Below are 16,977 nucleotides of genomic sequence, written 5' to 3'. Positions count from 1 at the left end.
CAACAGATGTAATAACAAACATTTGAATTTTATTTAAATTTGATGATGGTGTTAATGTAATTTAACATAGTCCCAATACAGAACATGAAATAGATGTGCTGCATGGAGTTTATAATTTCTAACTCTTGTCCCGAGTTGAACTATAACATGACTAGTGTAGGTAAAATATATAACTTTCTGTGTCACAATACCATGATGCACTACAAATATGTAGTACACCATACACCAATACACTTTCATAATGCAATACAATTAGCTAAATTGGTACAAGTCTGGTCTGCATTTAGCCAGAAATGAACCTTTGTTGTCAAAGATCTTATATCTGGAATTCATTTGATTTTAGTTGGTTAAGAAAAGAAAAATTGGTAAACTTGTCAATGCTAAGTAGTCTGTATCTGTTTCTTATGTGACAGTGATGCCACTGGACAGGATTTTTTTTCAGTGCCTGACTGTGTGAGAATGTGAGGTGTCTGGTATGAGGTGGTGATTGAGGCTTGAGTCCATACTGTTATACAATCTGAAAAATTAGAGAAAATCATAGAGTACATAAATAACTGGCTGCCTGAGTGGGTATTTAGTGCGTAATTAATGTAAAACAATTTAGTAATGTAATTAAACTATTGGATTATAGATTCTTCAACCAGATGATGCATTTAAATCGGTTCCTCCTGCAGCCTCTGTTAGAGTTAAGGCTTTAAAAATTGGAAACATGTCATAATTGTTTTATATCTCCTTGTGAGAACTGAAATTAACACTCGTATTTTAAGTCTCTCTAGTGGTTCAATGTACAGGTTGAACAATTAGTAAGAAAAAAAATTGAATTACTGTTATCAATCTCACAATTACAAATTAACTTGTAATTATTTTCTTTGAATTAAATTCTACGCTTGTATTTACAGTCAACTTTAAACAGGACTGTACTAATGGTGCCCCCATATATATGCCCTCTTGGATCCCCCTTAGTAAATAGAACATGGGTGACCTATTAGGTACCCTTGCAGTGAAGAAAACGTGGTAAGGAACCTCTAGGGTGCTAACCCTAATTCTGTCTCAGCTCTTTAATATACAACTCATTATCAATGACATCATCACGTGTCTTTGTGGAAAAAATTGTAAAATAATTATTAGTTCCTTGTGTGTTTTATTACAGTAGTTATACCCATAGTTATAACAATTTAAAGCTTATCCATCATTTGTAACCATTTTCAATCCGAGCTTAAAAATACTTAGGTCTAAGCTTCCAAAGTGACTCATACAAAACCTTACTGACTCTCTTTGCCTCTCCTCTTTCCTTTTTCCCATACTGTGTTTGATTGTTTCATTTCTACAACCGGCTGTATCTTTTTAACAGCCTTCTGACGTTCATCGTTTCTTTTTTTTTCACTAGTAGCAAGCATTGGAATGGCTGAAATAGTTTGTAGAGAAAGAAGATGAATCGAGGGAACTGACAGAAGAGAGGGAGTTATGTTGAAAAGATGAAGGAAGGAAAAAGTGAGAGTGTAGAGGCTGAGGAGGGAGGGAGGAAACGGGTGTATAGAGTGGTAAAATGGGTGGAAGGGTGGGGGTGGGGGGGCTCTAGCAGTGATTACATTGTCCATCAGGCCACAGGATGGCCTGCATCAGCCCACAGGATTGATGTTTGACAGAATAATTAGAAAACTGTCTCAGCCTGTAATCACTGGAGCTCATCTTGCTAGAGAAGACTTCGCTTTCTGCCACACATGCGCACACACACACACACATAGTCCAAGTCATTCTTGGTTGACTGGTATATGGGACAGTGGGTTGATAGAGTGGTGAGATGGGGGTGTCCCTGTTTATTCTTAAGGAACTGAAAGAGTTTATCTGCAGACGTGCGGATTGGAGGTGAGAGTGGCACCTCACTCACTGGTTCACTGAAGGCAGGAGTGGAGAACACGCTGGTGATTTTAAAGGTGCTAGAGGTAGAGTTTATGGACTGGAAAAAAATGAATTAAGTGGAGTTTTACTACAGTGGGTGGCAGAACGAATGAGATGTGGGACTGAAGACCCCCACACCTAGCCCTACTTTGACTCTTTCAGTGCTTTTGTGTGTGATGGAAGAGTGAAAGACTTGGTTTCTTGGAATGCAAATCAAAGTCATATTAAAATGTTAAACCACATAGGATATATTCAGCCAGTATACTGAACAGCGGCACCTTCCCCCGCAGCAGTGAATAACCCATAATGTCCATGACATTCCTTTCATAATTCAGTTTTGACACAGCTGTAGCACAGTTATGGTGTCCAGTGGAAATGTTAAGTTACCTGGGTTCAAGGTTGCTACACAATATGTGTGAAATTCTGTTTTCTAGAAATAAATTGATCACACAAGCAAAGTGTTTTTAAGATCCAGTACAGTTAAAATGTGTAAGCAAGAGCAACTTGATGTCATTGAATCAAGGCAAAAAGTATGGCGTATGGCATATGACTCACAGAGCAGTTTATAACTGTATCAAATTTGGACATCATTAGCATCACAAATAACCAAATATTAAGCTCCTCGGAACATTTATGAGTTATGCAGTGAGTAGAAAATTAAATGACTTTCTTTCCTGTATAAGGAAACCATAGCTTTATGGCTGCCTTTGTTGTCGTTTCTATGGACACAGTGAATAAAAGAGGCTGTACAGACATTAACCTTTCCAACTTCTTTTCTTTTCTTTAAATAGAAAATATTGAAAAAACATATGGGAGGAAAATATACTACTGTTTATTGAAGATGTTTGTGGAAGTAGCACAGGTTAGAGATACATATTTTTAACATATGTTAACACATGCTAACAGTTGGATTTAAAAAACATTTATTTACAAGTATATAATATATATAACAATATAATATATAACAATCCATCCTCATAGACTCACCAGTGTGAAATTAATTTTGTCCACATTTTGTCCCGCACATCCCACCACAATAACTACACCATCTTTGATGTAATCGAACATCATTTGATTCGTCATTCGCCAGAAAATGTGTTTAAATAGTTTCCAACCAATGAATTTGCTGGTTATGTATTGCTTTTTGGCAATTTAAAAATATGTTTTTAGTACGTTACTGTGACTCAGAAATAAAAGGATGGATTTTTTTTCTCATTGGGACTAACCTGGTATATACCAAGTCCATTGTCACCAGCTCAAACATACAGTACAGCTCTCAAATGTCCACAAGTAATCAGGAGTTAAATTACTGATGGTCTGAGGTCTTCATTAGGATAATACCTTCAGTATGCAGTTCAAAGGTCTCATTATTTTTCAACCTTATATGCCCTTCCTGACATAGGGCAAGCCCCTAGATGAGACCTCTATTGATCTGGAGTCTACTCAGCCTCTTCCTTTTCCTCTTGAGGCTTTTATTGGTTTCTCTGATCCCTCTAATACCTGAGCAAACCCATAATGGCTAATTGATATGCTGCTCTGTTCTCAAGAGCTCCATCAAAAGTCTGCAGGGCAAAATGTCAGGCTTGGAGCCATTGGTCCCCCTCCCCTGAAAGACAACTAAAAATCCTTTGTATTTGCATACAAGAGCAGACCACATCTCCATTTGATGAAACTCGAGGACATGGGAATTTTTTTTGTAACAGCTCCCATTACAGCAACTACAGAAAGTATGGAGTAAGCATGCTAACATTGCCCAATCAGTGTATGTATCCATGTCTGGCTTTTTGAAAATTAAACCCTGATTGTGGCCATCTGTTTCAACCAGGTTTGTGTTTCTGGCAATTTAGCACTTGCTTACCCAGACCTCACAGGACCCACAGGGGGCTGAACGTGAGGGAAGGAAAGATGGCTGTAGTGGAGAGAAAAATATGTATTCTGTCGATTTTTGAATTGTTCATTTAGCCAGAGCTGAGTAGCATCAAAAACAGTCATCTGTCTTTTTTGTCATTGACAAGGATGGAAAAACAAATCAGTGGGTTCTAGAAAGAGGTACTATATAGAGAGGCTTTAAGTGAAACGGCAATGGTTGACAATGGCAAATAGAGATAACCTCATTCATCATAATTGATGAGGTTAGTTCTCTTGAGTGATGTAACATGCGTCATTGCTATGCCTATGCTTTGAAATTCACTTGATGAAATTTCACACTAGACCATTATCGCCTGCTGTTCCATTCTCTCACAGAAAGACACCTGTGTTCACATGCTTGGTGGGTGAGGATGTGGTGTGAATGTTGTAAGGTGCATAAAAGAACCAAAAGGGAAACAATGGAAGAACTAACACCATCACAAAACCAAAGGTGTAAACAGGAAACATCAGGGGCCATCGCATAGGAGGAAAACAAGGTCAAGAAGTAGGACTGGAAAATGACTGTAAACACAAGCCCCTCACATCCCATGTCAACTTATAAAAAAAAAACATCTAGTGTGCTTTTAAAAAGAACTCAAGAACTGTAAATTTGGGAAGCATTGTATTTGATATTATTATGGGAAAATTAGGTTCTGTTTATTCCAACATTTAAACAATGATGGCTTTGTGCGCACCGTAATGGAATCACAAAACAATCTTTATTACCTTTTGATTACTTTTGGTCAAACTAGCTTTGGGTGACTACTGTATTTGTAGCAGTTGACCATGGCTCACACCTACTTTATACATAACTTCTCATACACAATGCTAAGATGTTTATCCATTAGTGGAATGTGCTTCTCTAAATGTGAGCGAATGGCCTGCACATTTAGACATGCAAATGGTTGGGAGGTGACAAAAAAAAAGGGCTGGGGCGATGATTTGCCTTGCAAAGCACACCCATCTGCCCTTTCGATGGCTCATTGGCTCCCAAGATCAGGTGCAATCTGAACTGGAATCATTTGGATAATTGACCTTCTGTGTGCATACATTACAATAAATTAATTTTGATTGGCCGTGCAGCATTAGGAACAAAGTGGGAAATGTTGGCTCTTTTATATTCAGCTGCTGGTTTGTTGTACCCAGTCTCAGAGGTGATTATGTATGTTATTCCCCAACTATTATGCATTTCTTCAGTTTAATAAAATAATTCATGCTTTGAGCAGAGTAGAGCACAACACAACATGGAACTATACTCAGCTTCTTAGGTAACGCTTCAGTCTGCGTGAGTGCACTCAAATGTAAATTTGATTTTGAAAGATTTCAGGTTGCAATTTGGACATACATATATGTATGTATGTCCATGTAAACAGTATTCACAGAGCTGCTTGTCCTCCCTGGTTTTTCTCATCTCCATAAGTGACCTTGCTATTCCAATGAAAGTGCCCATACTGTGAGTCTACGCCAGGCCCATGCTGCCCTGCATGTCTCATTGCTGCCTGATGGACAGCCATTAACCCTTGGTGAAGAGGTTGAGGAATATTTATGTCTGCCTGTCAGCAGTGACACGACACCCTCTGGGGATGAATAATATGCCTGCCCTACACTGGCTCCAATTGTTGAGTCCAATTCGTGTGTGTGTGTGCCTGCTGATAGGTTTACAGTGTGTGTGTGTGTGTTGCTGCGTGTACAGTAAGTTGGATGTGGGTTCAGGGGCATTCTGATACCCTGAGGTGAGCAGCAGGAGATGAGTTCTACATCCCTCGCTGACTTCTGACAAACCTCCCACTCACCGCAGAGGTTGGTGTCTCTCCTCCTCACTCTGTGTCACGGCATGTTCCTAGTGATTTGTATCTATTTTCCTTTACTTTCTATATAGTGTTAAATTTCATTAATTTAACAATATTTAAATTTCAAAGAACTACACAGAAGTTGAGAAGTTCAAGTTCAAAAACAGTGTTATTGTTGTCTAATTTCAAAATTCATGAATCATTTCACATTGGTCACAGTTGCTACTTAATTAGTTTCCATGTAGCTAATCCTTACCAATCCCTTCCCTTTACCACTATTATCAAGCAACAACCCTTGATACATTCATCTGAGTTGCCTTTACTTGATGATGGCCACCATGAGCTCACTGCAGTAATGTTTAGGAGCAGCAGCAAGTGCATTGTTGACTGTTTGTTCCCCTGCCAGGCTGCATGCAGGATACTTTAACCTCTGATTGGTGGTTAGCCTAACAAAAAGAGCTGCAGATATTCAGGACTGATAGAAATACTAGATTGAATTGATTGAATCGAAATTATGTAATTTATATATTTTTTAATATATATCAATCACAAACAAGACAGTGCATGTTCTTTTTAGCGTAGAGCAAATACAATATTGTCTACAAATGAAATACATTCAAAATATATCCTTTTTTTATAGAATGTGTTTTGTTATGTTTGTTTGTTTTAATAATTGTAATCATCATAATAATAATAATAATACCATTACTGAAAGTATAATAATTCATTTCATTATAATATATCTTAAAGGTCGTAGACTTCAGTAAAAGCACAACACATTATTAAGGTAAACATCTTCTACTCTTGTATCCCATCATGTGGAAAACTCATGCTGTGAACAGAAAAGAATGTGAACATGAGCAGCACATTCAAAGCATCCACGCAAAGCTCAAGACAAAATATTACAAACAGACAGGATAAAAAATGAAGGGGAAAAGAGGTATACAGAATTATTAATGGAATAAAATTGTAAAGGCTAAGTTAAGTTTCCAACCACCAGTGGCCACCCAGGCCTTTATCAAAATCTTCCAGAAAAACTGCTGCTTTCTTCGTGTTTAACAGATCAAAGTAGTCCCCCAACCAATTTCTCATTGCAAACAGGATGATTTGCACTCTTTCCAGTTCATCTTTGAACTTGGCAGTTCACTGGAAAAGAAAGTACCGCTTCAAAATTTCTGGTCCAGGAGAAATTGACATGTAAGATTTAATTCACACAAAAGATGTAACAAATAATTGATGTCCCACAGCCATGCCAACATTGGTCAGAATACTTGTCTTGCCTTCATAAGTTATTGGTTATGTTCTGAGCAAGAGGCAGGGGTAATACATCACTAAGTTTATTCTTAATAATTGTTGGCAATTCTACATGTGAAAAAAAGTATCATTTGAACTGAATCTACTACTAGGGATGGGAATTGATAAGATTTTTTACGATTTCATTATCGATTCTGCTTAACGATTCGATTCTTTATCGATTCTCTTATCGATTCTTATTTGGGAAAAAAGGAGAACAAACTGTTTGATCAGCATCATCTAGAGGAGGTAGTGAACTGGAACGAGTACTAGTACAGCTGCTAGCCTCTGAGCCAGCCAGACTCTCTCTCTCGTCATGGTCATCTTCTAAATGTAATGCAGAAGGCATTCGTTTAATGTTAACTGTTATAGCATGTTTTACAAAGAAGCATATCGCGCTAACATGGTAGGCAGCGCAAATGTTTCTGCATGTTCGTCGTGTTTCCTCCCAACGCTGTTATCTCCACTTTACAATGGTTGCAAGTCGCCCTGTTGCCATCTGTTTTGGTAAAATGCAGCCAAACTTTGGAGCGTTTGAACCGAGTGGGTGCCATTGTTTACTACTCATTGCACTGCACGTGCGAAACTTGCGTAAGTTACATGCCGTAATTTGTCGTGCTTGCTGGAATCGAGCATTGAGCATTAAGCATGATGTGATTTATGCTTTCTGGAATCGATAAGAGAATCGTTAGATAAACTGCCAAACGATTCCATGGAATTGAAACACACGGAACCGGTTCTCAACCAGAGCCAGTTCTTGATTCCCATCCCTGTCTACTACAGGCCCAGGGTTTTAAAAGGCCTTTCAAACCCTTCAACAAGAAGGTGATCTACTGTACCTCAAAGCCAACACCATGCACACCTTGCCTCCATCTCCATGGTAAAGGGAGATGTGACTTTTTTTTAAAAATGTTTTTAAGTATGTTTTTTTTAGTTGGGCCTCATATTCAGCCTCCAGACTTTGAGGCACCCTGGTACATTAAAAACATAATCACTGTCACATTGTCACTCTCAATAGCCATGTATTCCATAAATGTATTTTGATGCACATTTTGAAGTATCGCATTAAAAAAGTTTGAAAAAATGTTTTTCTACACTCGCTTACGGCAGTATCTGTCTTTTTCAGAAAAACAGTTCATGTACTTAATGTGAGATGGAAACATTTTAAGTTCACACGTCAAGTTCTGACAGAGAACATTTAACTCACATGACTGATTACCTGTTTCCGCTCCGTTTCCTCAGCACTCCCAAGGCTCTCAACACAAATAGATATAACCTCCTCACATAAACACATAAAACAAATAGAAATGTCATATTTTTTGCATTGCCTTTTACCATTTGAAGTTCAGCTGCTGGCTCTTTTAATTTCGTCAGCTTGTTGCACCCTCATCTGTTGGTTTCCTAACTGGAAATTTGACAGCACTTGCTTATCTTGTGAATCGACTCCTAATATTCACATAACGGTAGTGGATGGGAACAAGCATTTATTCACATTTCAATTATACGCTCCTAAATTTAAAGTGTGTCAACATGAGGTCTTCTTTGTGTGTGTATCAAAATAATGATGACAGGATGTCTCTGCAACATATTGTAACTTTGTTCACAAAGATTGCACTTTTTTTTTAACCTCCTCATCATATCTCACTCTCACTTGAATGTGGCAGTTTGCAGTACGTGAGAGATGCCAAAACCTCCACACAAATGAAAAAAGGGGAAGGTGAAAGTGATGTATAAAATCTGTGAAGGCATACAGAAAAAGGTTGAGAACGCATAACAAATCTACACGTGAGGATAGAGTTGTAATGCCATCTCGACAAATCCTGATTTTCTAACATGTTGATGACAGGTTGAACAGAATTCACAGAAGCATTGTGCTTGCTGTGGTGGTACAGTATGAGGAATGTTTCTTGGCAAGCTTTCATTTGAACAGCATACCTAAACATTGACTGGGTGCATTCATTCATGTCCACCATAACCTCAAATACATCCAGGGAGATAATGATCCATGTTATAAAGCACATATTGTCACAAAACTCAAAGTCAAACTTCCATTAACTATTGGCCCTTTTCCAAACAGTTAGGAATATCCAATGCTGAGTCACACATGTAGTGAGCAACTGCAGTCAGATCTTGTGATGTGTTCACAGCATGAGTTTTCCATATGATGGGATACAACAGTAGAAGATGTTTACCTTAATGATGTGTTGTGCTTTTACTAAAGTGGTAAATGCCATGGCATTTTTTGTAACTGCTTCACAATAAAAGCCTTCCGATGGTTCTGCTACCTAACAGTGAGGGTGATATCTGTTGGATGAAAATAAGTGGAGAAACGTAGAAGTGGAAGGAAACTGTAAGCCACAGATATTGATGGTTACGCAGGAGCTACAAAAGTACTGTAATCTCAAACATAGCAATGGTGCTTTCTCTCTAGCCCCTTTTATCAATTTATCACAAGACAAGGAGGTTGCTGTCACAGTTTGACCTTGATCCTGTAATCAAAAATGTCAAAATCTTCATCTTCATTATAGAAAAAAAAAAAAAAAAAAAATCTGAATCTAAAATAAATTAAAAATTAAAGTAAAACAGTATAAAGTAGGCAATGATCAAAATGTGTCACTGGGCAACCCACAAAAAATGTTGCGTGACTGCAAAAACAGAAAAATTTAAGAAGAAAATTCAAAAGGTTTAAAAAAAAAAAAGCAGGTGTGTGAATTGAGGAAGGAATTATAAAATAGTTCTCTGTCATGACACAACACACTATTTTTATGTTTCCAGACAGTTCTTGTTTAATTAGTATTATTTGTGCTGCCCACACCTGTCAAACATGTTTAGAATAATCTTAATGGGAATCTCTGGCAGTGACTCGCTCAGAAGGCGAACAATTACGATCATTAAACGCCACAGACTGTATCATTTTATCTCCCAACTGTCAACACCAACTGGCCCAGTCTGGAGCGAACTTGATTCAATTTAGTTCCAATCAGTCGTTACACTCATTATAAATGCAAGTAACTTAAAAATTGTAATGCGTGTTCACCCCCTAAATTAAATGTTCTTTGCAGCTAGTTTGGAAGTGACTAAATCTCTGGCTGCAAATCTTCTCACTGGGCTATGTTAAAGAAACCTAGCTCCTACACCAGCAAGCTGCCCAACGCAACTTCATCCATAGCTCTACATATCCTCCAAGCTGCACTGTCAAATGCCCCCTCTGTTATGTGGTCATATGGATCCTGTCAGGTCTCACCTTTCCTCATTTCCTTCACACTTTCCTTACCCACCCATACCATCACACAAACTCTTCTGCCTTGATTGTTCTCTGTGGCCTGTAGAGAAAAGTGTAGTCAAAGGGGGTGGACTCATGGAGTGCTTATAAAATACTCTTGGCCGGTGGAGAATGTGAGAAAACTCAATGATGTGGATAAATGTGAGCAAGAAATATCAATGTGGAGCAGGGTTCAGGCTTCAGCTGTTACAATACCAGAATTTTAAACTTTTATACAATACTAGTATTAAAAAGCAATGCTCAATACCTGTTTCGATACCGCAGCAAAAAAAGGAAAAAAGTTCTGGACACACAATATAGGATCATTTTTCTCTTTTTGTAAATGAATAACCTGCACATAGTGCTGGTACAGAAAAAGTCCAGTGAACAGCCATGGAGGACCAGTTGCAGTGTTTCCCACAGAATGACTGGGGAGAACTGGAGTAGTTTTATATTTTATTTGAATACATTTCCATATTTCTAGTAGACTGCTGTTTTGCCTGGTCCATGCTTGTAAAGTAAATGCTGTTCCCATGTCTTCAGTGTAATACTAGATACCTCTGTGTCTCTGCAGCAGATCTGTGTCATTGTCAGTAGACCGTGCAGAAGGAGGACGGCAAGGTGGAAATTTTCTGATTGTCGATTGGAGATGGGGTTTTTTGTAACTTAGGTTTTTGATATTACCTGCTCTATAATTAAGGGAGATTGTATCGTTTAAACATGTGGTATTGAAAAGGTATCAAAGTATTGATATAGTTTTGACAATCCTAGTTCATGCGGTAAAATGGTACTGCAGGACTTGAGGACTCAGTATGTGTATAGATAGTATGTGAGACGGGATAGTATGTGTCGGTGACTGTATGTGGCTTTGCTGTAAAAAAGAATAACTAAGGCGATCAGCATAATGTTTTCTGAGGAAGTGAGGAAAGCTTGTCCACAGCAAGTACAGTACACTTCTATGGATATATATATATAGAAGTACGTTTTGAGAGAACTGGATTACATATTTCAGTCCTTCAATCCAAAGGCTTTGAAATATCAATGGTACACGCAAACAGGAACTAACATAAGGTAATGTAGATGGTAGACTGAGTTCAGTGATTACATCTCTATGCCCCCCAGATGAAACCTTGTCTCCACCGGACATCGATCAGGCAAGTATCTGGCTGCCTGTTGCGGTGGGTTTTTTACCGTCAAGTGAAACTTCATATGCCGCTGTCTGTCAAGAGGTGTCTCCGCCGTTGACATGGCCAATCTTTGACATAACGCTCAGTCTGTCTCTCCACAGTCCCAAGAAGGGGCTGTCATGCTTCAGCAGGCCGGATAATTATTTCCCTCTTATCCCTCCTTGCCAGGGCCAATCCTAGTCTTCAATAGAAGCCAGGGACCGCACCACTTCCCATCGCTTCTCTTCGTCTCTTTTCTTCTCCATCTCTCTTCCTCCATCTGTTTCACTTCGCCTCACTCTCTGACTTGAAGACCTTCTTTTCACTCAGTCTGTCTTTGTGTCATTCTCTCTTTCTTGTTCTGTATCCTCTCTAAGAATAGATTTGCACAGGCAAAATAGCTCCTCAGTTTGGCAGATTTGATGCTCAGAGAAGTAAACGCAGTACAAAACATTGCCATATGAACATCTTTGTTATAAGGCTCGACCTGCTCATTTTATGCTTCCTACACATATGACAAAGAACATGTGAAATCTTGCTTTTCTTTTCATCCATCTAGCCTTATCATTTTGTTGTGACATGAAGCACAAATACACAGCGTGAACAATTTCAAGGAATTAAATGATTCTAAGAAACCGTTGGCTGTGTCTAAAGTGAATGCTGTGTGGTGACAGACAGTGTTTACCTTTTTATCTTTTGTAACGAAGCAGGATATTGCTTATTAGTGCAGACTATGTAGACAAGGCTGTATTTTTTTGTTTGTCATCTATATCCAAACATGTATCAGCAATGCTCTGCTGTGATAATTTGATATTGCCACAATTTTAGCTTTGTGTGGGGAATTCAGTATATTATATCTAATCAGTAATTCCATAATTTCACATGGGTCTAGGTGTATCTAGTTCTCACATGCCTTTTGGTATCCCATTACCTAAAGTAAATGGGACGTAGATAAGCTCAGTACTTTGTAGTGCGGATGTAGCATGACAGGTAGAAGCTGTGAAATCAAGTCCAAACAAAACATATGTTACGAAATCCTAAACAACACTCCATGTAAACCAATTTTCTCCTATCTTCTAGCTTCAAATGTGGACAGAAACCAAATAATCGTTTCTCACCAACAGTCGCATCATTCCAAGATGTGTGATTAGAGCCAGCAGGGCCTGCCTTGATTTGGAAGCCGTGCATGTTAACCTGTGGCCCCAGGGCCGAGCACAGGGCCCCCAGCAGATCGAAAACAAATAAACAAGGCCTGCCAGAGCAGGCTGTGACAGTACAGGCTGTCTCCAGTAGATAAGACAGAACAATAGCCCTTAATAGGCCGCAGAGAGACACACACCCATCTTCAGTACTTTTTCTACTCCTATCTGCTTGCTGGTAACAAAAGAAACAAGATGCTTTCCCTTTTTCTACAGAGTGATTAGTGGCGCTTAACAGGGATATGGGCATGAAAATGTGTATTTGTGTGATAATTTTGCAACGCACGCAAAACTTGTGACGAGGAGCCTTACAGAATGAGAAGCAATACAATGCCTTATTCCCCCCTGGGGTTAAAACTTGGAGGGGAAAAGTACATTGTGGTTATTTTGCTATTTATCAGCCTGTGGAAGGAATACGAAGACCTTCTGAATATGTCGTGTCATCTTCTTTGCCCAATCCATACAAATGACCATCAACATAATTTGACAACATACATATTTTGTCGAACATGCATTCAAGACACATTCAACGAAAATACAGAGACGGGAGGAATACAATATACAACCACATGAGCATGTCAAATTGTCTGGGCAACATTTTTTTACTTGCCCTAAATGCAGTTAGTGAGGCGTATAATAGCAGGCAGAAAAGCCTGTTTCTCTTGTGAAGGCCCTTTTTTGACTTCGACGCAAAAAAGCCTTGGCACGGTATCGCAATGCCAGCAGCAATGATCCTGTTTTGTAAAATCTGAATCATTTCTCCGGCACCCAGGTAAAATGCATCAGCTCATGCCATAGTACTGCCTGAAAGAACACACAAAGATCCTCTAAAAAAAAAAGCGAGCTGGCACATTACACCTGATGCCTTTATGCTGAGCTCTGATGAAAGAAATCCACCCAGCTGCCAAGTTAGCTCACCTGAAATGAATGCCTTTAAGGAAAGAGGCTGTACTTGGTTCTGTGACAGGAGGTAAAATGCTACTACAGAGTGTGTCAGAGTGTGATGTTGGAGAATATAGATGGATTGTAGTGTACAGCGTTATTTCATACCTTAAGGCTGGATTTCTGAGACTCTGAGCTGAATGTAACAGAGCATGGTTAGACTTTTTTTTTTGATTGGAGAGGGCATCAAACCAAGAAGATTGACCCTAAATATGGCTCAGATTCTTTTTCTTCAGTTCATCATTGTGGCATTTTAACCCCCGTACAGACCAGTGTTTTGCTAAAGAGAAGCAATATATTTTAAAACTAATGTGCACAGTCTACCAAAGAAAGGCCAGAGTGCTTGACCAGAGTATATCTTGCATTTTAGAACTGAATGTCCCAGGAAAGAACACGTTTCAAAAGTTGAATATGATTTTTTTCTTTTTCTGCTCCTTTACCTCCAGTCTCCCTGCATATTTTCAATTTAAGGCTGCGTTCCCTCGGTGCACACACACAGTATCACATTATCTCTCTTCAAATTACAGTGAGTTGGTTGTGTGTGTGGGCGTTGTAGCTCTGCATTTGTGATCTTTACTTGGAAATGGCAGAAGTGGTAGAAGTTTTACATTAAATGTCTTTTTAAATCTTATATTGATTGTCCCTTTTTGTTAAACAGGGAAATGAATGTTACTTAGGCATGTATGCATGCTTGCTTGTAAACCAAAACCAGAGAAATTATAATAAAAAAATATTTTTAAAAAACTTCCAGCAAAGAGCAACTGAGTCTTTGCCACATCCATATTTCTATATACTACATTTACCTCTGTGCCAAGACATATAAATCACGTCTTATGTATCATTAATATACATGGGTGTCAATAGTAGACGCATGAATGGAAGAAATATGGTTCTTCCCAATAGAGACAGGGTTGAAAAATGGGCTGCAGATAGGGTGAGAATAGAGCCTTCTCTCATGAGGCTGCAAAAAGGCATCTAAATCTCTGCTGCCCCCCAGTGGGGCCAGATAATGCTCTGTGTGTGTGTGTGTGTGTGTGTGTGTGTGTGTGTGTGTGTGTGTGTGTGTGTGCTCATGTTTTTGTGAGGCTGAGTCAAACCGTGTGATACAGTATGTAAAGTCTATCTTGTACAGTTGTAAAGATATTAATGTCATAAAGTTGCTTTGGCTCCACCTCTACTATCTTACATAGAGACCAGTCTTACACTTCTTTCACATTAAATGCATTCTATTGTTAATGCATTGTGTTTTGCATGTGCTAGGAATGCAGGTTCAATCAATCTACAATCTACCAGACATGGATCCCTCCTTTATTTTTTTAATTACTTGATTGGCTGTATACAAATTCATAACGGTAATGTTGACCCACTGCACCAGAAAGTGGAAAAACACATTCACAAATGTGGCCTGAGGCTGCCTAGAACGGACATACACACACACACACATACAGTCTGTGAACTGCAGATCACGTCTAACAGGCTGTCAGAAGAACTGCTCGATACACGGCTGACGTTTGAGAACCAACGAGCCGGTATCATTTCACACCTCTTTCTTTCTGTCTGCGTTTTTTTCTACCACTGAACTTTCATGCAGTCTTTTCACTGTCTGGCACTCTTCACATATTTACATTCATGCTGGTCGTTGAATAGACCATATCGCTAATATAGTAATTTTCTTCAAAAAGTTTGTGAACAGGGGTGTCGGTTAGCTCAGTTAACTCCGTTTTTGCCAGACAACACGTCCACATATACATCAGTATGTGATGAATACAGTGATGGAACAGATTCTTTTTATTCATATAGTATCAGTCCTACAGGCGGAAATGAACAACATTATTTCCTTTAAATATGATTGCCACTTTACATTAAAGGGCAATCTACTAATTCTACACTTGAAGATAAGTTTACTTGTCACCAAGATTGCTGTTCATCCTCTGAAAACAGTCATATAATGTCTTCAGTGGCTCTAAAGCAAGCCCAAGTCTAAGAAAATAAACCTGTTCATGTCTTATTTCAGATTGGCCACACAGGCATAGACTTTGAAATATGTAGGCATTCACCGCAGAATAAGGTAAGGGGACTTCTGTCCCCAGTTTGACCCATACTAAGGACAAAGTCAGGATATCTCAGCCTCTGCTGCTTTGAATCTGGTCACTCTTGTATTAATGTTTTAATTATTATTTCCTCAACTTAATTGAAGTGCAATGCTAAAACGCTCGAGGGCCCCTTTTACAGAGCTACAATATAACAGACACTGTAATGCACTAATACAAGATATTTTTTTCTTGCAAAAGAGATTACACTTCCTAAATAATGGCTCCCATTAAAATTACAATAATTGCCCGGCAGGTGTTTGTTAAAGGAGCTATATGTACGAATCAACCCCCTTGTCAAATTTATACTCCAAACTAATTGGGGGCAGCATATTACCAGAAGGTTGGGGTGCACACTACTAATGTAAGAAACAAGGAACATATTAAGACTGTCAGTAATGTTATACAAGTAGCTACATTTAGAAGCTTTGGCTAAATAGCCAACGTTAACATTAACAGCCCTGTCGATTCTTTTTTGATGTTTTAAATTAAAATTTGTATCCTTCATGTGTTAACATATGTTAAAGTAAATAATAACATAGTATCTTCAACATAGTTTAAACTGATACTGTACCTTTTTTTTTTTTTTAGTAACTGGCTTTTTTTAATAACAGTAAACCGTTATTGTAATATATATGGAACACCTCATGATACATAATTTTATATATAATCTGGAAGGTCATGCTTCATTTTGACATCTGAATCATGTTTCTTTGCAGTTAAGGGCTAATGTTTGCTTGCCTTTTCCCTTTGTTTTTTGCGTTCCCGGTCACATCCCTCTGTGATATACTTAATCAGCATGAAACAGTACTCTGTGTTGACCTAACAGCTTGCTCAATTTCTTTGCATGGCGTCTGAGTCTTTATGCCACTGCCTACGTCTGTGTTTGTTTTGGAGCTCTCTCCTAGTCTTGTATCGTTCTCTGCTGTTTATAAGGAGATGCTCATTTGGATAAGCGCATAGAGGACAATGCCATGGCTGTCGTTCTGATAGCTATCCAGGCCCTTGATCTTCTCTCCCTATAAACATCATTACCACACAGTGAAAACATACACAGTGCACACACACGCGCACACTCCCACAAACTGCTCATCCAAATCGGCGCTAACAGATTAGCAGTGATTATAAACAAACATGGAGGATTAATCCTGTGTGCTCTCAGTCTACTTTTCCACTGAGCTAGCCAGGGTAATTACCAAGTGCTAGATTGTTAGTGTAATCACACACACACACACACACACACACAAGCACACACACGAGCTGCCTTGCTTCACTACTTAGTGATATCAGTTTGGTGCTCATTTTGTAAGAAAGTTGGAAATAGCTTTTGCAAAGACACTGCAAGACAACTGAAGTGAACATAGTTCAGACAGTGAGTTTGTTTGACACAACTTTGCGTGTTCAAAACTCCAAGGTTTGTTCTTTGTT

At 38.7% G+C, this 16,977-nt stretch overlaps 1 protein-coding gene across 1 annotated transcript in view; it reads left to right on the top strand.

Moving 5' to 3' along the window:
- Window positions 1–16,977, top strand: part of suclg2 (succinate-CoA ligase GDP-forming subunit beta) — an 84,903-nt gene that overhangs the window by 58,797 nt on the left and 9,129 nt on the right. The gene's annotated exons all lie outside the window — the stretch shown is intronic.

The sequence above is a fragment of the Larimichthys crocea genome, chromosome VI (genome assembly GCF_000972845.2).
Source record: "Larimichthys crocea isolate SSNF chromosome VI, L_crocea_2.0, whole genome shotgun sequence".
Lineage (NCBI taxonomy): Eukaryota > Metazoa > Chordata > Actinopteri > Sciaenidae > Larimichthys > Larimichthys crocea.
This window is presented reverse-complemented; position numbering and strand designations above follow the sequence as displayed.